This window comes from Oncorhynchus clarkii, chromosome 17, assembly GCF_045791955.1.
Source record: "Oncorhynchus clarkii lewisi isolate Uvic-CL-2024 chromosome 17, UVic_Ocla_1.0, whole genome shotgun sequence".
Classification (NCBI taxonomy): domain Eukaryota; kingdom Metazoa; phylum Chordata; class Actinopteri; order Salmoniformes; family Salmonidae; genus Oncorhynchus; species Oncorhynchus clarkii.
The window spans coordinates 53,086,916-53,109,510 of NC_092163.1; the positions used below are offsets into that span (position 1 = coordinate 53,086,916).

Below are 22,595 nucleotides of genomic sequence, written 5' to 3' on the forward strand. Positions count from 1 at the left end.
AACATTTTGGGGCCCAGGACCCCTTTTGTGATAGCAAATTCATCAGGGACCCGCTCATAATCAGAACAAGCTCGAGTGTTACGTGGGTCGGAGCAGGTGAACCCAAGTGCAGACTCAGACAAAGAGCGGGATAAAGTAACTAAGGTATTTATTGAAAAGCAGGGGGGAGTTGGGGTGCAGGCCTGAGGCTGAGGCAAGGGGAGTAGGGGCAGGGTAAGCAGGTCTGGAGCGGAATCCAAGGAAGCAGTAGAGTGGGTTCCAGGGCAGGGAAGCAGGACTGACGAGACAAGGGACTGGAGACAGGGACCAGAGTCAGAGCAGATGGAACTGTAGCAGAGAGAAATGCAGTGTCAGGCTAGGGGAAAAACAGGCACAACAGGATAACAAGAGCAGGGCAGGCACAACCGACTTGACCCGAAGACTGACTGAGCAGAGGCTACGAACTGGCAGCATGGAAGTGGCAGGGCTGAGTATTTGTAGAGGCCTTGATTATGGAACAGGTTGCAGCTGGTGGGGATCTGCTCTGCCTCCAGCACACCTGTCTCCACTCACACAATCACATACACACAGAGATCGAGGGAGAGAGCACTAGGGGCGTGGCAGCAGGTTAGGGAGAGTTTTACTATGACTTCGCAGTGCATAGCCAGCCTGTTCTGGAAAGAAACATTTGAAAGGCCTGCCTCTTGGCATCAGAAATAACATTTTGCAGTTAACAAGCTAATGTCCTGAAATTTTACACATTTTGTCATGGGACAGAGATGTTTTTGTTGTTGCAGCTTTAAAGCTAATATCTTGCAATTCTACACATTTTGTCATGAGGCAGAGAGAAAGGTTTGCTGTTTTAAAGCTCAGGTGTAAACCCATTTGAATTCAATAACTTTTTGACAGCATCCCTTCTGATTTAAACAAAAATTTTAAACAAAATGCCCATTGAAGAAGTGGTCAGAAAAGTAACTTTTTGGACCTGAATGTTTTTTCTCTGGTATGGTGGGGAATGCAAAATGAGTCAACTTTTAGCACCTTTATCAGGTGATAAAAGTGCTTGAAGTTTACGCATTTTGCAGACCAGAGACATCCATGCATTCGTCACTGGAAAAGATAAACGGTTTGAAATCACTTTAAATCTTAGTGTTGTGAAAATATTTGATTATAACTTGAAATTTTTTTTTAAATTAAAATAGTCATTTTTAACCATTTAACAAAAATTATCTAAAAATGTGTCAATTCTTGAGTTTTTTTCATATTTGCATATCCCCAATTTAGCTGGTACACCATTGACATTTTAATTTCATTGAAACTTTAACTTCTAATTATTACCACAAAGCATGTCCACCCACTGTCGAATGTCAACTTAAATGATCATGTCTATTCTATCATCTATGTTTCTAGGATTTGAATATGTTTTTTTTATGGAGGATTGACAGTATAATCTAAAACAACAGAAATTCCTATTCAAGTAAACATTCTCTGATGTGTGAATGTCCAACAATTTTGTAGTACCATTTGAAAGTAGAATTTTCAATTTTATTTCCATTTTAGTTCATTTATCATCCAAAACCTGACACCCACCCTGTTTTCAAGGGTGTGTTGTGTCTCAACCAAGGGCGGGCACAACAAAAAAACCTTAGATTATGTAAAATAGGCGCTAAGCTACAAAATATGTGCATATGAAACAAATTGGAGTTATGCGTTTTTAGGTAATTTACATTAAAGGTGAAAAAATGTCATTTTTTTCAGAAATTATCATATAGTTTGAGAACCCTGTGTGTAAGATTTTAAATTATATAAATCTCAACCATTTATCTTTTCCAGTGATTAAGACATGGATGTCTCATGGTAGGGTATGCAAAGTGGGTCAACATTGAGCACCTTTATCTCACTTTAAGTCACTGTCACCTGTACAGTCGGCAAATACTGCATGTATGGAATGTTTTGTTTCAATCAAAAGGGGTGCTGTCAAAAAATATTTGATTTATATTTACCTTTAAATTACAGTGCATTTATGTTTAAAAATGGGGAATACAAGAAATATTGAGTTGATAACTGGATAATTGGTGGAGTACTGTGAATACCAATATCCCTATGAGCCCAGGCCCATGTTTCCCAGGGTTACATTGTAGAATAATTGAAAAATAGGGGTTGGATTGTAGAGAATCAAAGGACCATGAATGTAATAAGACACCTTAGGTGCTGGCTGGCTAGTAGCAACCACTATGGAATGTCGGGTCAGAACAAGGGTTAGTATTGACCCTGTCCTGGGTCCAGATCTGGTCCGTGGTCCAGCAGTTGAGTATGGGGAGGGCTATACCATTCCACCAGAGGGTCTCCCACTTCCCATTTTTAGATCATGCAGACAGGCAAGTAGACAGGTAAACAGACAGACAGGCAGACATACACCAAGATAGATTACATTCAGTCCAGTGAATCGGTAACATTGTTTGATTGTTTGGTTATTTCCATAAATCCCGTTATGGCAATTACTGTACCTAAGCCTGCAGAGACATGTGGCCCAGGTAAGTAGACTAATGCACAAACACATGTATATGAAAACTGGTAAAGTAGATTATCAGTGTCTAGAGACACACATGGGTATGAATTCTGAACATCAATTTATGAATTTACAACCAATAGGATGTTGCCTGATCACTTGTAAGTAGGGTTACAAAGCTACCGGTAATTTACCAGTGTTACCAGAATCTTCAGTAATTTTAGTAAATAACAGGTACTGTAATATATGACAACTTTGGTAATTCATACTTGAATAACTATTAAAAAATGTATTAGTGTATAGTATTCATTTTTTACATCTGTATATTTTGACCACAAGTTTTGAGTGGATAGATTATATGGTTCAAGATATAATAGCCTAATTAATGAAAAATGCATCGAATCAATTGAATTTATTTTTATTTAACCAGGCAAGTCACTTAAGAACAAATTCTTATTTACAATGACTGCCTACCCAGGCCAAACCCTAATGACGCTGGGCCACCCCATGGGACTCCCAATCACGGCCGGTTGTGATACAGCCTGGAATCAAACCAGGGTCTGTAGTGACGTCTCTAGCACTGAGATGTAGTGCCTTAGACCGCTGCGCCACTCGGGAGCCCAATAATGGCATGCATGCTGAAACCCTTCTATTAAACACCAATGCTATTTATTACTTATTACTTATTGATAATTTATATTTAGGATAATGTTTTACAGCTTCATCGTTATATTGTTTATTTTAAAACCATCTCATTTGATTATTGTGTATATATATGACATATGAGAGCGCCAGAGAAAATTACAGACACCTGTGGTAATCTGAAGTACCCAAATAGGCCTCTAGATGTCATCTGATAAAATTCCCTAAAAACCTTGAGCGTTACCAAAGTTCTGGTATTTTACTAGTAAACTTGGAATGTTTCCTGTACAATACCCCCCCCCTTTGCAACCCTACTTGCAAGACTCCTGAGAATCTCAGGAATGTGCAGAAACACATTATATATACACTGCTCAAGAAAATAAAGGGAACACTTAAACAACACAATGTAACTCCAAGTCAATCACACTTCTGTGAAATCAAACTGTCCACTTAGGAAGCAACACTGATTGACAATACATTTCACATGCTGTTGTGCAAATGGAATAGACAACAGGTGGAAATTATAGGCAATTAGCAAGACACCCCCAATAAAGCTTTCACTCTAGTGGTAGCATGAGACGGAGTCTACAACCCACACAAGTGGCTCAGGTAGTGCAGCTCCTCCAGGATGGCACATCAATGCGAGCTGTGGCAAGACGGTTTGCTGTGTCTGTCAGCGTAGTGTCCAGAGCATGGAGGCACTACCAGGAGACAGGCCAGTACATCAGGAGACGTGGAGGAGGCCGTAGGAGGGCAACAACCCAGCAGCAGGACCGCTACCTCCGCCTTTGTGCAAGGAGGAGCAGGAGGAGCACTGCCAGAGCCCTGCAAAATGACCTCCAACAGGCCACAAATGTGCATGTGTCTGCTCAAATGGTCAGAAACAGACTCCATGAGGGTGGTAGAGGGCCCGACGTCCACAGGTGGGGGTTGTGCTTACAGCCAAACACCGTGCAGGACGTTTGGCATTTGCCAGAGAACACCAAGATTGGCAAATTCGCCACTGGCGCCCTGTGCTCTTCACAGATGAAAGCAGGTTCACACTGAGCACATGTAACAGACGTGACAGAGTCTGGAGACGCCGTGGAGAATGTTCTGCTGCCTGCAACATCCTCCAGCATGACCGGTTTGGTGGTGGGTCAGTCATGGTGTGGGGTGGCATTTCATTGCGGGGCCGCACAGCCCTCCATGTGCTCGCCAGAGGTAGCCTGACTGCCATTAGGTACCGAGATGAGATCCTCAGACCCCTTGTGAGACCATATGCTGGTGCGGTTGGCCCTGGGTTCCTCCTAATGCAAGACAATGCTAGACCTCATGTGGCTGGAGTGTGTCAGCAGTTCCTGCAAGAGTAAGGCATTGATGCTATGTACTGGCCCGCCTGTTCCCCAGACCTGAATCCAATTGAGCACATCTGGGACATCATGTCTCGCTCCATCCACCAATGCCACGTTGCACCACAGACTGTCCAGGAGTTGGCGGATGCTTTAGTCCAGGTCTGGGAGGAGATCCCTCAGGAGACCATCCGCCACCTCATCAGGAGCATGCCCAGGCGTTGTAGGGAGGTCATACAGGCACGTGGAGGCCACACACACTACTGAGCCTCATTTTGACTTGTTTTAAGGACATTACATCAAAGTTGGATCAGCCTGTAGTGTGGTTTTCCACTTTAATTTTGAGTGTGACTCCAAATCCAGACCTCCATGGGTTGATAAATTTGATTTCCATTGATAATTTGTGTGATTTTGTTGTCAGCACATTCAATTATGTAAAGAAAAAAGTATTTCATAAGAATATTTCATTCATTCAGATCTAGGATGTGATATTTTAGTGTTCCCTTTATTTTTTTGAGCAGTGTATTTTTGTCCCTCTAGGTAAACGTAATCTCTCTTGTAAGACAGTGCAGTCAATTAGTAGGGACTGTCTGCAGCACCTTCTTATGGTTGTCTTGGAGACAAGTGCTGGACTGGTACGTCCTGTTTCTATGTCCGCAATGGGAAGTCACCATGTCGACCAATGCTGAGACATTTTTTAGAATGTGCTGGAAGGCTCTACCCATGCTCCCCCAGCTCTGAGAGCACGGCTATGTGTAGTCTATCAAGGAAGACATGAAACACTGGATCAGCTGCAGCGCCAGCAGCAGTGTTTCTGGACATACTTTGAATTACTTAAGTGTAAGTGGTGTAAAGTAACTAATTAAAATTACTTTGAAGTACTACTGAAGTCGTTTTTTTCTGTACTTTACTTTACTGTTTATTTAGCACTTTTTCCTCCACTGCTCAATGCAAAGGACATTTTCCCAGAAACAAAACAAAGCCAAACAATATGACAGATTTATGCCTATAATGAAGTCAGATTCTATTAATCAGATTCTGACAGATTGCAGAACAGTATAGTTTGACAATTGTGAGTAATGGTCTTTGTGGATGTCAGATCTTATAGAATCTTCTGGATACAGTTAAATGGAATTCATTGAAATAATAAATTATATGAACACCAGAGACATTATTAAAATCTCTGTGTTATGGTTGAAATTTCCCGCACCTATAAAGCCTGTTTATATTGGTCATAACACTATACATCCCTATCTGTGATGACGGAAGGCAGTTTGTGATATGGCATGATATCTTCTGCATAACTTCTGCATTCTTACTGATTATTTATACCCTGATTGTTTTATAAGTGTCCTGACATGTAAAAATTGTGAATGAGCCAGCTTACTGATTACTCATAATTAAATTAGCATCTGGTGGCCAAAACATTAAAAGTCTGATTTAATAATCCTATAAATTAACATATCCAGTGATTAAACGAAGCACTATCACAGTAGGGGAGTTTAAACTTGGCCACAGAGAGTGAATTGTGGTTTGACTCAATGTATGGAACATTGTGGCCATAGAACTAGGTAATGATTAGTCAATTATAGTCATACTAATTCTATGCACAAAGGGAGTTGGATTGATGCCAAGGCTTCTGTCTGTGATGATGCCACCACACTGCATTGTGATATCATGGGCCCAAGAACACAAGTCCTTTGGAGGTTGATTCTGAGGCCTCATTAGCTCTATGCAGGGCCACCAGGAGGCAGTCTCTGTTTGTGGGGGAAAGAAGAAGGGGAAGTTGAGGCTAGACGCCCATCACGGTCTCTGCTCAGTCCAGTCACCGTTCAGCCACTTTCTCCCACCGTGATGGAGCTGACACCAGATGGAGGAGCCTTAAAGAGGTCTCAGGTAACTTAACAACTGTTGTAGACTTACAGCTGAATGGTTCACTTAGGGCTGATTGAGAGGATCTTGAGAGAGGGGGATTTGTGGGGGAGACGGACCAATAACACAAACACTTTAAGGCTTACTGAAATACTGGGCTGGTCATTCGTCTCACTGACGTATTCTGTATTATGTAGAAGACTAATGTTGACTAATGTTGTCTGTCAACAGTTGGACACCCATCTAAAATGTCAAATGTACTGTATCTTAACTACATTCTTATCAGCATTTCACAGCAATAATGGATCATATCCTGAAATATTTTAGGATAGCCATACCCTCCCCACATTCTGATCAATATAAATCCATACTGGATATGTAGCTATTTAAAAAAAATAGTTGTGCCTTTGATCCCCTCAGGTCCTGAGGAACCCACTGAAGACCCTGGTGCCTGTCAACGCCAGCACGAGCAGAGTGGTGGTTAAGCAGATGGAGTTCCTGGTCTTCTCCTGGCGGCAACGACAGCATGGGAGGGCTCTGCTGCCCCCCATGACCCACCCAGGCCATGCCACCAAACCATTCAGTGGTCCCCGCTGCAGCCCGGATCCCCTGCCTCAGCTCAACGTGGGCTCGAACTCCCTGATGCCCTTTTACACAGTGGTGAAGCCCACCTGCGGCTACCGCTTCTCCAGGGAGACGGACCACAAGCGCCGGCACATCGGCATCCCTGCCAGCAACCCAGTCATGTGGAGGAGCTGCTATGCATTGGCCTCACAATAAACATGCAGTAGCCTAAAGCTGCCCTGTATAGACTAACAAAGTTAAACGTTTATATCATGAGTGATAAGAATATTCATTGTTATGACTGATATTAAAATGTAGCATACAAGACCTTATACATTCCCTTGATGCTCTGTCATAGTGACATTTGGGCAGTGTGTTTAAATAGCCTGGTCTCATAGACTAGTAAAAGTAAAACCATTATGTTACATTTGGTATGGTTACTTAATTTTAATTCAAAAATTAAAGTAGAGTTGTTGGTCGGGGTGGGTGAGTGGGCATATAACACGAATGTCTAGCAACCCAAAGGTTGTGAGTTTTAATCTCATCACGGATAACTTTAGAATTTAGTACTTTTTAGCTTCTTCACCTAACCTTAACCCTAACTCCTAGCCTAGCTAACGTTAGCCATCTAGCTAACGTTAGCTACCTAGCTAGAATCCGTAACATATCATATATGTTTTGTAAATTCGTAACATATTATATGTTTTGCAAATTCGTAATATATATTACGAATTGTAATTCGGAACATATCATACGAAATTGGTGATGTACATCTACAAATTAATGCATACTATACTATGTAACATTTTATGGTGTGTCTCAGATTTACTTACAGAATAATACGAAATCCTCTGAGACCAGGTTGGTCGAAACAGATCTCATTTGGCAGTTCCCACATTCCCATTCCCAAAAGGCCTTTTCACGCTGCATTGTTCTTATCCCCAGGCTATCTTAGCCCCAGGTTAAGACTGGCCCTGGGGTAGCTTATCCTCTGTTCACACAGGCATTTGTTCTGTCACACAACACAATGCCACGGATGTCTCATGTTTTGAGGGAACATGCAATTGGCATGCTGACTGCAGCAATGTCCAATAGAGCTGTTGCCAGATAATTTAATGTTAATTTCTGTACCATAAGCCGCCTCCAAAGTCATTTTAGAGAATTTTGCACTACGTCAAACCCGGCTTCACAACCGCAGACCACATGTAACCACGCTAGCCCGGACCTCCAGATCTGGCACCAGCGGGATCGTCTGAGTCCAGCCATCGGGCAACTGATGAAGATGTGGATTTTCACAACTAAAGAATTTCTGCACAAACTGTCAGAAACCGTCTCAGAGAAGCTCATCTGCATGCTCGTTGTCATCACCAGGGTCTGCTCACCTTCAATGACTGGCACATGGGAGAAGTGTTCTCTTCACTGATGAATCCTGCAAGGATCTGTACACAATTCATGTAAGCTGAAAATGTCCCAGTTCTTCCATGGCCTGCATACTCACCAGACATGCCACCCATTGAGCATGTTTGGGATGCTCTGGGCTGCCGTGTACGACAGCGTGTTTCAGTTCCCGCCAACATCCAGAGGCTTTTTTTCACGCCCCCAATAGAAAACGTCCTCCCACGACAAGGAATGTATGACGATATCCGGTTGTCGTCTGTAGTCTCGAAATTCGAACATCGAGTTTACCCAGTCACTGCTCAATTTGCCATGAGTGATGTGGCTAATATCGTTTACGAACATTCCCAGGTGAAGAGATCTAAACTTGATAAGGATACAAGTTCTTCCACAAACAATATATATTCAACTATCAATGTAAGTTAGTACTTGAAGCGACCAGTTGAGATAGATAGCTAACTAGCCAACTTTGCTAGCAAGCTAACAGTAGCTAAGACATTACCAAATTGGTTAGCGCTAACGTGACTTATTAGAGGGCTTGCTTTTGTGTCACAAATCACCTAGCAACCGCATCAGACGCCATGTTGAAAGACCAAAGTCAGTCTGTTGGAAGCCCTTCAACTGTTCACATGGCTGGCTGGGTTGTGCTACCACTGGAAACATTGACCATTATAGTAATTCATTTTTCTAAGGACCCAGAAAACGGAGGCAGTGGGAGAACCTATTCTAGTGAGTAAATATATTTTGAAAATGATTAAAACTATGTATTATTAGCTAGCTAGCTTGCTACAGAAACTTAGTGTGCTGCCTCAGGCTAACTAAAATGAGCTGCTACGTAACGTCTTGTTCGTCTAGTTAGCTAACTTTACATACTGTATATCTAGCTAAGTTAATTAAATAACACCAGCTTGCTAGCTTCATAGTATCTAGTTAGCCAGCTATCTTAAGTATTTATCGTTGTAACTCTAAATGCAATTGTGGCTAGATACCTAGCTATAACAGTAACAGCCAATGGAAGAGGGTGAAAGGATTCGCTAGCAGTTCCAGCTGTCGGAGAAGGGAGAGTAGGCTACTCTGGATAGGGCAGGTACAGTGCCTTGCGAAAGTATTCGGCCCCCTTGAACTTTGCGACCTTATGCCACATTTCAGGCTTCAAACATAAAGATATAAAACTGTATTTTTTTGTGAAGGATCAACAACAAGTGGGACACAATCATGAAGTGGAACGACATTTATTGGATATTTCAAACTTTTTTAACAAATCAAAAACTGAAAAATTGGGTGTGCAAAATTATTCAGCCCCTTTACTTTCAGTGCAGCAAACTCTCTCCAGAAGTTTAGTGAGGATCTCTGAATGATCCAATGTTGACCTAAATGACTAATGATGATAAATACAATCCACCTGTGTGTAATCAAGTCTCCGTATAAATGCACCTGCACTGTGATAGTCTCAGAGGTCCGTTAAAAGCGCAGAGAGCATCATGAAGAACAAGGAACACACCAGGCAGGTCCGAGATACTGTTGTGAAGAAGTTTAAAGCCGGATTTGGATACAAAATGATTTCCCAAGCTTTAAACATCCCAAGGAGCAATGTGCAAGCGATAATATTGAAATGGAAGGAGTATCAGTCCACTGCAAATCTACCAAGACCTGGCCGTCCCTCTAAACTTTCAGCTCATACAAGGAGAAGACTGATCAGAGATGCAGCCAAGAGGCCCATGATCACTCTGGATGAACTGCAGAGATCTACAGCTGAGGTGGGAGACTCTGTCCATAGGACAACAACAAACAACGTATATTGCACAAATCTGGCCTTTATGGAAGAGTGGCAAGAAGAAAGCCATTTCTTAAAGATATCCTTAAAAAGTGTTGTTTAAAGTTTGCCACAAGCCACCTGGGAGACACACCAAACATGTGGAAGAAGGTGCTCTGGTCAGATGAAACCAAAATTGAACTTTTTGGCAACAATGCAAAACGTTATGTTTGGCGTAAAAGCAACCCAGCTGAACACACCATCCCCACTGTCAAACATGGTGGTGGCAGCATCATGGTTTGGGCCTGCTTTTCTTCAGCAGGGACAGGGAAGATGGTTAAAATTGATGGGAAGATGGATGGAGCCAAATACAGGACCATTCTGGAAGAAAACCTGATGGAGTCTGCAAAAGACCTGAGACTGGGACGGAGATTTGTCTTCCAACAAGACAATGATCCAAAACATAAAGCAAAATCTACAATGGAATGGTTCAAAAATATACATATCCAGGTGTTAGAATGGCCAAGTCAAAGTCCAGACCTGAATCCAATCGAGAATCTGTGGAAAGAACTGAAAACTGCTGTTCACAAATGCTCTCCATCCAACCTCACTGAGCTCGAGCTGTTTTGCAAGGAGGAATGGGAAAGAATTTCAGTCTCTCGATGTGCAAAACTGATAGAGACATACCCCAAGCGACTTACAGCTGTAATCGCAGCAAAAGGTGGCGCTACAAAGTATTAACTTAAGGGGGCTGAATAATTTTGCTCGCCCAATTTTTCAGTTTTTGATTTGTTAAAAAAGTTTGAAATATCCAATAAATGTAGTTCCACTTCATGATTGTGTCCCACTTGTTGTTGATTCTTCACAAAAAAATACAGTTTTATATCTTTATGTTTGAAGCCTGAAATGTGGCAAAAGGTCGCAAAGTTCAAGGGGGCCGAATACTTTCGCAAGGCACTGTACCTTTGTGGGAGGACATTATGAAAATATTCTCCAGTTACAGTCCCTAGGGAGAAAAACTATAAGGACAGAGATATATAGCAACATAATATTCAGTGCTTTCTAAGTAGAGTATAATGTAGCCTGTTTCTTTGATGTTTTCTGTCCTCAGGTACAGAGAGACTTAAAAAACCCTGTCTGCAGATGAAGAGGTCCCAATGACTGTCCGAGAGAATGAGGGTACATCCTTCAATACCATGGATTATAAGTGTACCTATGTAAGCATATTTTGTGAACAAAAATACAGTTTAAAACTCACACACAATGTATAAACCTATTACAACTGGAGCAGGCCAACCCTGTAAAAACAATACCAGTAGACAATGTATTTGGGGCTAATTAATATACTGGATTTTGTACATGCCTTGTGCTGACATGATAGGTCAGTGCAAATCCAACCCTTGTAATCTAGTTGGTGAAATGTCTGGAAGCAGGAAATTATGGGATGATTATCTTAAAACATGAACACAACTACTACCACAAAGGTCAATGTCAGATACATTTCTACCAGGTCTGAGTGGCACTTGGAGGTGCTAATGTGATAATGAAGATGGTTTGCCTAAGACTACCACAACAATTACATTGTCTATGCTAAATGTGTTTAAACTGTAAAATAAATAAAATAGTTGGGCTATAAGAACTACTTTTTATTCAATGGGGCTAGGCAAAGCAGAGATTAAAACATACTTTTAATTTCACCCATATACAATATATAGCCAATTTATTAAAGTACAGTATGTTTACCATATCATAAACAATAGTTGTTTACACGTTCCAAATGACATTTTATATATACGGTTTAAGGGGGCACTTTTGTCATGACAACAAGGTGCTCTACTCAAATGGCACAAAATAATCATTCAGGAAGTTCAAAGCACAGCATATGACAACCATCTTGTAAAACTGAGGGGTGCCTCCTTTCATTTCTGGAAAAGGACGAAGTAGTAGAAGTAGAAGCTGATGATTCTGCAGCATTGCTCATTTTCACAGTGGGATTCCAGTCGACATGGGTGTCTTGATAGTAGAGGTCGACAGATTAATTGTAATGGCCGATTAATTAGGGCCGATTTCAAGTTTTCATCGGAAATCTGTATTTTTGGACACCAATTTGGCCCCAAAAAATATTTACACCTTTATTTATCCTTTATTTAACTAAGCAAGTCAGTTAAGAACAACACATTCTTATTTTCAATGACGGCCTAGGAACGGTGGGTTAACTGCCTTGTTCAGGGGCAGAATGACAGATTTTTACCTTGTCAGCTCGGGGATTCGATCTTGCAACCTTTCGGTTAATAGTCCAACGCTCTAACCACCTGATTACATTGCACTCCACGAGGAGACTGCCTATTACGCGAATGCAGTAAGAAGCCAAGGTAAGTTGCTAGCTAGCATTAAACTTATATTATAAAAAACAAGCAATAAATCATAATCACTAGTTAACTACACATGGTTGATGATATTACTAGTTTATCTAGCGTGTCCTGCATTGCATATAATCGATGCGGTGCATATTTGCGAAAAAGGACTGTCTTGCTCCAATGTGTACCTAACCATAAACATCCATGCCTTTCTTAAAATCAATACACAAGTATATATTTTTAAACCTGCATATTTAGTTAATATTGCCTGCAAACATGACTCGTTGTGAACTGTGAAGACTATTTCTTCCTAACAAAGACAGCCAACTTCGCCAAACGGGGGATGATTTAACAAAAGCGCATTTGGGAAAAAAGCACAATCGTTGCACGACTGTACCTAACCATAAACATCAATGCCTTTCTTAAAATCAATACACAGAAGTATATATTTTTAAACCTGCATATTTAGCTAAAAGAAATCCACGTTAGCAGGCAATATTAACCAGGTGAAATTGTGTCACTTGTCTTGCGTTCATTGCACACAGAGTCAATGTATATGCAACAGTTTGGGCCACCTAATTTGCCAGAATTTTACGTAATTATGACATAAGATTGAAGGTTGTGCAATGTAACAGGAATATTTAGACTTATGGATGCCACCCGTTAGATAAAATACGGAACGGTTCAGTATTTCACTGACAGAATAAAGGTCTTGTTTTCGAGATGATAGTTTCCGGATTCGACCATCTTAATGACCTAAGGCTCGTATTTCTGTGCGTTATTATGTTATAATTAAGTCTATGATTTGATAGAGCAGTCTGACTGAGCAGTGGTAGGCACCAGCAGGCTCGTAAGCATTCATTCAAACAGCACTTTTGTGCGTTTTGCCAGAAGCTCTTCGCTGTGCTTCAAGCATTGAGCTGTTTATGACTTCAAGCCTGTCAACTCCCGAGACTAGGCTGGTGTAACCGATGTGAAATGGCTAGCTAGTTAGCGGGGTGTGCGCTAATAGCGTTTCAAACATCACTCGCTCTGAGACTTGGAGTGGTTGTTCCCCTTGCTCTGTATGGGTAACGCTGCTTCGAGGGTGGCTGTTGTCGATGTGTTCCTGGTTCGAGCCCAGGTAGGGGCGAGGAGAGGGATGGAAGCTATACGGTTACACTGGCAATAATAAAGTGCCTATAAGAACATCCAATAGTCAAAAGGTATATGAAATGCAGATCGTATAGAGCGAAATAGTCCTATAATTCCTATAACAACTACAACCTAAAACTTCTTACCTGGGAATATTGAAGACTCGTGTTAAAAGGAACCACCAGCTTTCATATGTTCTCATGTTCTGAGCAAGGAACTTAAACGTTAGCTTTGTTACATATTGCACTTTTACTTTCTTCTCCAACACTTTGTTTATGCATTATTTAATCCAAATTGAACATGTTTCATTATTTATTTGAGGCTAAATTGATTTTATTGATGTATTATATTAAGTTAAAATAAGTGTTCATTCAGTATTGTTGTAATTGTCATTGTTACAAATAAATGTTTTTTAAATCGGCCGATTAATCGGTATCAGCTTTTTTTTTTGGTCCTTCAAAAATCGGTATCAGCTTTGAAAAATCATAATCGGTCGACCTCTACTTGATAGGTCAGCTGGTGAACCTCAATTAGTACATAAACAAATGAAAAGCACTTCTGATGTTAAAATATCACTTCTTCGGGGCACCTGTACCATCACTTAAGTGTTTGGTTGTGTTTAATTCATACAGGTGTTTTAGTGTCATATAAAGATTAAATCTATTGTTGGGCTGGAACAGCCAATAGTCACACAGCAGGTTGTCCTATTTCCATATATTTTCCCTCTTATGAGTAAAATGTTCAACAAATTCTCAATGGGTTATTATGTGAATATATGATAACCACTGGAGTTTTTTGGAAAATTATGTTCTCCAGGCTATATGGATGTCATATTGTACAATTTGCGTCTCCCATTTTCATGGTCATGGCTAGAAGGGATCCAGCTTTTGTCAAATTAAGTAATATTTGATATTTCGTAGCAGATTAGGAGAATTAACGTTGCTGGTTAGGAGAATTAGGTTTGGAAAAGGGTTAGGGTTAGCTAAAATGCACCCCCAGAAAGACTTTTGATCTTAATTTAACACAAACTGGATCCCTTCTAGCCAGGTCCACTTTTCGGCCTAGATTGGTTGCATTCAAGGGAAGGTTTTTTTTATTGATCTGTTGTCAGTGTCAGTAGAGTAGGCCTAGGCTACTATCGTATTAAAAGAAAGCATATGTTAATGTCTCCGGTCATATAAAGTGTAGTAGATTTGCATGAAATGTTTATCAAAGGCCACATTGTTCCTGTGCAAAGCAAATAAACATCTCTGATATAGCCTATGCCATTACTTGCTTATTGATAGCTTAAATTGATAGCCTAAATTATCACTATCCAATGTACTCATCACATTAGGAATAGTAGCCTTACATTAGTCTGCACATGCGATGATAGGCATGCAATCCATTTCTTTGGTAAAAAAATATATAATCTCGTGACACATGCTATTAACATTAGCTGGTCTACAAGCTATCTCTAGCTAGCTAGCTAGCAAATTTTGGTTAGGTCACTGTTGTTGTTAACACCTGGTTAGCATAACAGCTAAACTAAACTCGAAATCGATCAGACTTGACTTACCAGTGATGAAATGATTGTAGCAGACCCTGTACTGACAGCTGTCTGGGTTCAGGTCTTGACTGGCAAACTTGTTTCTTCTTCTTTTCTGACAGTTCTTGAGTCTTCTCATATCACCTATAATGTTTCATGATTGCAGGGAATCTGTAAACATATTTTTTCCCGTTGTCTTTCCTGCCTCGTTAGAGCAGCCCGATACTCCACGGAAAATGACCGTGGTAATGAATCAACTCGTTTTAGGCACTGTTATCACAGATATAATTAAAACATCTTTGCTGTTATCATGTAGTTTGGGGTATCCACACGGCTGTATTTGTCGGAAGAATTAATGCAATATGGCCACCAGGAGGCGTCATACGTCAACTGCAACGCCTTTATATTTGTCACACGTAGCTAGCTAACTAATTAACGTTAACTATTTGTCCAGCCACTGTAATCTATTATTTGTTTCTAGCTAGCAATGTAGCTCGCTAGACAAATCTCAGTAACGTTAAGAGTAGCAATGTTAACTTACTAGTAAACATGAATTGATTGTTGTCAACATAACATTCAAATGTAGTATAGTAAACTTTTATTACAGTTGGTCAGTTCCATTTTAATGTGAGAATTGAAGAGAAGGAACCATGACCTTGCTGCTGCAGATGTCATACACTGTTCTTGAACAACTATGTGATACATTTTTTCCCTACATTGCAAGCACCCAAGGAGCCCGTCATTGTAAACCACTTCTGTTCATGTGCAGCTGGGAGAGCTTTGTGCAATCTGGTGCCTCTACTCTTTCAAACTGCACATTACACCACAATGGGGTTGAAGACCGTGCCACCACCATTGCCTTGCACATGGGTACTGCAGTCGTGGCACAGGCCAAGTTTTGAAATTGAGATCATTTTTCAAATTGTCATAGAGAAGACACATTTAGCATTTTTGTAAACTCATATTACTGCACATTGTTTTACATTCATCCTGAATCTTAATTTTTTTTGACCGGAGCCCACTGATGAAATGCTTGTGAGGAAGCCAAGGACATCAGGCAGGAGTGGCATAAAATCCACTCTTTACCAAGGAATCCATGGTGAGTTACAATTGTCTTACGCTCACACATTGGCTAAAGTTTACAATCTTGGCTGACATTAATTTCTTGTCTATGCTTCTTTTTTGTGTTTCAGGGACCCTTCCTGACATGACAGTGCTGTCTGCTGGACCAAGTTTGAGGAGCATGAGACCACAGCCTGTCATTGCCAAGGTGTTGCATGGATTGGAAGAAATTACTCTCAATTTGGTCCAGTGCTGTCATATCAGTGTCCCCTTACTGTCACCAGAGATTCTAATGCATTCAGATGCTCCTGCTTTCCCCCAACTCCCAGTAAAATAAACAGTCATTTAAACTTTGTCCCTACTTGCACTCAGTTTTACAACATGGAGAGCTTAAAGGAGCCACCATCATTGTCATCTACTATTGAGAATGGCACAGTCGAGCAGTCTGCCCATCCACTATGGAAGAAATTAGGAAACCACGTGTGACTGCTACCCGGTTTAGTGAGGCATGCCACTTGCGTGGGGTGTCATCTCGCCATGCCCTAGCCATGAGAATGCTTAAAAGTGAGCGGCAAACCGAAGCTATGAGAAAGGGGTTTGAGCCAGAGGTTCTATAGAACTACTCTGAATTGTTTAATGTCTCGGTCAAACCTTGTGATTTCATTGTGAACCCAGATGCACCCTATCTTGGGGCATACCCTGACGGGAAAGTTTATGACCCTTCTGCAGCGCCACCCTTCAGGCTAGCCGAGATCAAGTGCCCTGATGTTGAGTGTAACTGATGCGAAGCACATTAAGTTTGTCAATGGCCCGGCCAAGCTCAATCACAGCCACAAATATCACTGGCAAGTCCAGGGCCAACTGGCTGTAACCGGTTTAGATTGATGCGACTTTGTTACAAGCACTAGAAGTGATATTACAGTAGAGAGAGTTGAGAGATGATGCTTTGATAGCAGAGATGAGAGAAACTTGACTACTTCTACACCTACATGGATGTGTACTTTAAGATGTAGTGTAGCAGGTGAGCCAATCCCACTTGGCAGGCCACTGTAACATTGTTGCCCAAGGCAATGTACATGTAATGTAATGTAATGTATTTAACTAATCAAAATTGTATGTAGAGTAAATTATTTGAATGAATGAATTGTGTGATCTTGTTTGTCTATCACGTGTGGCTCAGTTGGTTGAACATGACGCTTGCAATGCTAGGGTTGTGGGTTTGATTCCCACAGGGGGACCAGTACGTCGTGAAAGAATGAAAACGTATGCACTCACTACTGGAAGTCACTGGATAAGAGCATCTGCTAAATGACTAAAATGTAAATGTAAGCAATGATTCAACTAATTGAATTGTTTGATATTTGTTATTTTATGACCGGCTTAATATAACAGGTCACTGAATGAATAATCAAATGTATTTATTGAATAAAATCTTTAAATTAAAAAAGGATGTTCTCTAATAGATTAATGAATTATCCAAACACTAAACCCCAAAACACCCATCTTATTCATAAAAACGACATATTCAATATACACATTTTCCCAAATTCATGTCTTGTCTAATAGATCAATTTATAATAATCACAAAAAAACACATGTACATGTAGGTATAAAGCTGTTATTTATAATAACCAAATTAATTGAACTTAAATCACTCATTGATTTGTATTGTGTGTTTGCACTGCCTTGCTTGAGCATATTTTCACATATTTGCTTATCACCCTTGAGATCCAGAGGGCCCTGGTAGTTCATTAAGCAGCAGTTCGTCCACAGTTGACAGAGCCTGCCAGAATGAGTGGGATAATCATGTCCCAGATATGGTACTTCTTCACCCTCCTAATGACTCTCCACTAGCACTCTCAGATGCGAAATAGCTTGTGTTCACTCAGTGTCCTTCCATGTTAGCAGTTTCTCTTTTGATTGGGGGAATGATGAGTGTTGCCCCCACATCTGACTGCATCCTATCTATGATGTACCCCTTGTCTGCTATGCATCCATCACCAGGCTCAAACAGCTTGGGGATTCCAGAGAGACACGTGATCTCCTGATCAGAGATGGATCCAGTGATAAGCTTGGTGCAATCCAAATCAGGCCCTTAATAAAGGTGGTGTGGTTTTTGTACGATGAAAAAGTCTCTGACTGTAATGTCAGAGAGGAGAGGTTGGCACATCTCAGCTCTGTGCAGTCCATGATAACTCTGACCTCTGGACAGAACACCTTGTACTTGTCAGGCATGGTATCCTGCACCTGCTTCCTGGACATCCAAATGGGCACAGAGCCCAAGACAAGATATAGATCCAGGTTATTTTAACGCAGCTCACTGTAGGGACACTCACACCAAAGATGTCCGCCAAAACCTCCTTCAACCCAGCTGCTACTCGACGGCAGTAAAGCACTGTAGGGACACTCACACTAAAGATGTCCGCCAACACCTCCTTCAGCCCAGCTGCTACTCGACAGCAGTAAAGAAAAAAACTTGCCAATGAGTGGCAGCTTTCTGTTGGGGCTTGGTGATGCGCTTCCCATTCCAGCCTTCTGGGCCTAGATTAACCTGGAGGCAGAGGGGGCAATGGACTCCCAGAACACCATGAAGACCTCTGAGTGGAACCGGGTATAGAACCTCAGTCCTCATTGGGTGCACAGAATCTTTGGAGCTGGAGATGGTGAACAGAGAGCTGTTGGACTTGGGGCTCTAGCTCCTTGATTCAATCCAGTGCAGCATCCAACATACCTATAGAAAAGAAAGGGGTAATTTATGTGGCAAAATGGTGCTATTATTCAGTTTGATTCTCAGTATCATGACACAGTAAACCATATCTTACTTAGTTTAGGTCTCAGGACATATGTAATCAATCAAGTATGTTATGGTAGTGCTAAGAAATGTTGGTTCAAGGAACTAATGGGAGGGTGGCTTAAGTTGGAGAGCAGAGTGGGAAAACAGAGAGCATGCAAGCTGGCTAGCGAGTTAATAGTTTTGTTATTGTTATTTCAAAATTAAGTAAATTAAGTAATGCAATACCTGAACTATAGCAACGGTTTGCAAAACTACAACTTGCAGGATAATTTCTACAATCCACTTTGAGAGAGGCTTTCCCTGTATCTACAAAGCAAACAAACAGTTGATCAGAGTGACGGATCACCTGATTCCGCTCCATGTACTTGTTTAGGGATCTCACAGGACACAGAGTGCGTACATCAACATGAGCCCCAGGGGGCATGGAGGTGGATAAGGCTGTTAGCACCATTTCCCTGTTCACATGACCTGGGGGCGGGACCTTTGGTAGGAAGGCGGGATTAGGCCGCAGGGTAACGCTCGCCTTACCCGGCCCTAGCCGATAACACTCATTATTAATAGGCAAAGCATGGAGCTCGCCAACCCTCTTGGTAGAGGCGATGGCCACCAGAAATGCTGTCTTAAGAGAGAGATGTTTCAAGTCTTTTGGTTGGAAGGGAGGTCTGGATAGTACTCCAAGAACCAGATTCAAATCACATTTGGGAACTGAGGGGGCTCTTGAGGGGCGTAATCGACGGACTACCTTAAGAAACCTGGCCATGAGCGGGTGGCTGCCAAGCGGCCCATCCTACTCTTCATCATGACATGCTGATATGGCTGCTACATATACCTTAAGTGTAGATAAAGCCCTGCCAGCATCAAACAAAGACCTCAAGAGCTGGAACAAAGATCCTATGCCGCAAGATTCTGCCTCAACCCCCTGCTCCGCACACCACTGGCAGGACCCGTCACCTCGTGTCATAGGTTGACGTGGTGGAGGGGGTCCTGTCACTCTGTATGATGTTAACAACAGAGGGCTCAAGATCTAAATTAGACAATTTTCGTGCCCTCCGCCCTCCACAATGTGCTCTCCGCCTGTGACAATAGGCCCGGCCTCCGAGGTAGTTCCAATGCTGTCCCCACTAGGAGTGACAGTATTGTGCTGAACCAGTGGCATCTCGGGGCAATCAGAAGGACCATGTGGCTCGCTTCCCTGATTCTGTCCAAAATTGCTGGAATCAGCGGGATCCGGGGGAAGGCGTGTAGCCTCTTTCTCAGCCACTCGTTGGCAAAGGCATCTAGACTGAGTGGTCCGGGGGGGTTGGATATCAAGAACCAGAGGGGGCACTGTGGGTTCCTCTCTGAGCCAAACGAATCCACCTCCGCTTCCCCAAAGAATCCCCACATGCAACTCACTATTCTGGGATGTAGGCGCCACTCTCCTTCCGGAGGGCCTTCCTTGGACAGCATGTCTGCCTTAATGTGTTCAGAATCCCTGGGAGGTGTACAACTCTTAGTGAGGCCAGATTCTGTAGACACAGCAGAAGGGTATATGCCATCTGGTGGCAGTGGATGGAACCCAGAACCCCTTGGTGGATTATGTACTCTACCACTGTGGTGCTGTCTGTACCAGCACATGTTTGTCCCACAGTTGTGGGAGAAAGTTGAACTGCTCTCAACTCCAGCATGTTGATGTGGAGTTTGGACCAGCTGGGGCTCCATGTCCCACTGGCCGCCCTCCCCCACAATACTGCTCCCCAGCCTGTCAAGGAGGCGTCTGTTTGAACCAGTTCCCTCAATGGACTCTGCCCAGGCGTATCCCACCTGAAAGAAAATCCAGGGATCACCATCTTGCCAATGCTTGAGTACAGTCCTTTTACACAGACAGGCGACAACACCTGTGTTCTATGGATATCAGAATATATTCGGGAAAATCCATTCACAATCCCCAAAAATGTATGGATGTAAGGAGCCAAACTCAACTGACACATTGAGTATGTTTACATGCACACAAATAATTTGATATTAAACTGATTATGGCAATAGGCAGATTATGCAATAGTCATGTCAACACCTTACTCTGCTGATCTTAATCAAGATTAAAACAGCTGGTTTTCTGAGCAATCTTCAGAATTATTAGAACACCTTAATCTGCGTTCCAGCGGTGCATTTGATCTGCACATGTGCTAGCACCAGCCGAGCAAGCCTCCCTCTTTAGCACAAGTATTTTAACTAGACTAGAGTATAGTATATAATGTTAAAGGCATACATGTTGCCATATACAGTACATTGATAAATGTTTTGGAGCCTTTTTGTAGAAGGCTCAACCCTTTTTTTTGTGAGTATCCTGCTTCCATACTAGTCCATCCGTGCCATCAATGAAGTAAAGTATGAGATGTCAGCCGAGGACTTTACCAACATTGTGTTTGACAAGATCGACATCAATGGAGATGGTAAGATTCTTCGCCTCAATGTACAGGTTCCACATTCTATTAGTGCCACAGTGTTTACTTTTCATGACTTTCATGTAGATATGGTATATGTGCCTATCAATAAGGTGTGTGTGTGTCTGTCAGGTGAGCTGTCCCTGGAGGAGTTCATGGATGGCATCCAGACTTATGTCAAGTATTAACGAGACAGAGAGATGTTTATTTATTTTCCCTTTTGTACTTGAACTATTTGCATATCATTACAACACTGTATATAGACATTTATGACATTTTAAATGTCTTTATTCTTTTGGAGCTTTTGTAAGTGTAATGTTTACTGTACATTTTTTATTGTTTATTTCACTTGCTTTGGCAAGGTAAACATATGTTTCCCTTGCCAATAAAGCTCTTTAATTGAATAGAGAGAGGGGATCCATTGATTAGACAAAGATCACCTACAGCAAGAAAAGCAAAGCATTAGGGGTCTGGTTCTTTCTTTAGGCCTTGTTGCAATGTTAAAAACTTGACCCAGAGAGAGCGAGGGATAACCAAAATGTATACCAATCATATTAGTATATTTTAACATTTTTGTCTGTTTCGTGAGCTGAACCCGTTATCCTACATGGGCGTATCCAAATGTTGCATACAGTAATGACTGCCTCTGTTGTCACCTACACAACTTTTGTAAAAGTGGGGTACTCATCCATGTCCAATCAAAGTACACTTGCTTGTATATATGGTTAGTATGTGTAGCACTGCTTTACCAATCAGAAGTAAATAACTAATATTACATTTTGTCTATGAACAATCATATCATATGTGTGTATGATACATCTGTTTGTACAATTCTGTTGTCTGGAGTGATTGCATTCATGAGGAATTCTCTGATTCCACCTCTGAAATTAAACAGACATACTGTGTGAGTGGCTTCAGTGACTTGACTTCATCATGAATCTAGATAAAATGTGTTTGCATAGTCTGTAGATGGTTTTCATGTTTTAAGTAGCCTATTTCTTAATAGAGACACAATCCAATATTTGGTTCCCGTGCTTCACTTTGCCCCTGTTTCTCGGTGAGATTCCCCTTTCTGTATCACCATCTCAAATTCTAAAGTACACAATAGACTTGGTTTGGAGGCCAACCTCAATTGCCTATGATGTCAGTGAAATGTTTTGGCCCTGAACAATCTGTTCCTTGTTTGGCCATTTCAATGCATTACAGAGAGACAGGAGCTTTGAGACTATGTGCAGAGCAACATCAAAAACAT

General features: G+C 41.6%; 1 long non-coding RNA gene across 1 annotated transcript; it reads left to right on the forward strand.

Annotated features, from left to right (window-relative positions):
• Positions 1 to 8,625: 8,625 nt before the first annotated feature.
• Positions 8,626 to 11,678, forward strand: LOC139371099 (uncharacterized). Its single transcript, XR_011627203.1, has 2 exons — positions 8,626 to 9,021; positions 11,157 to 11,678. It is a non-coding gene; the product is annotated as an uncharacterized lncRNA (long non-coding RNA).
• The last annotated feature ends 10,917 nt before the right edge of the window (positions 11,679 to 22,595 follow it).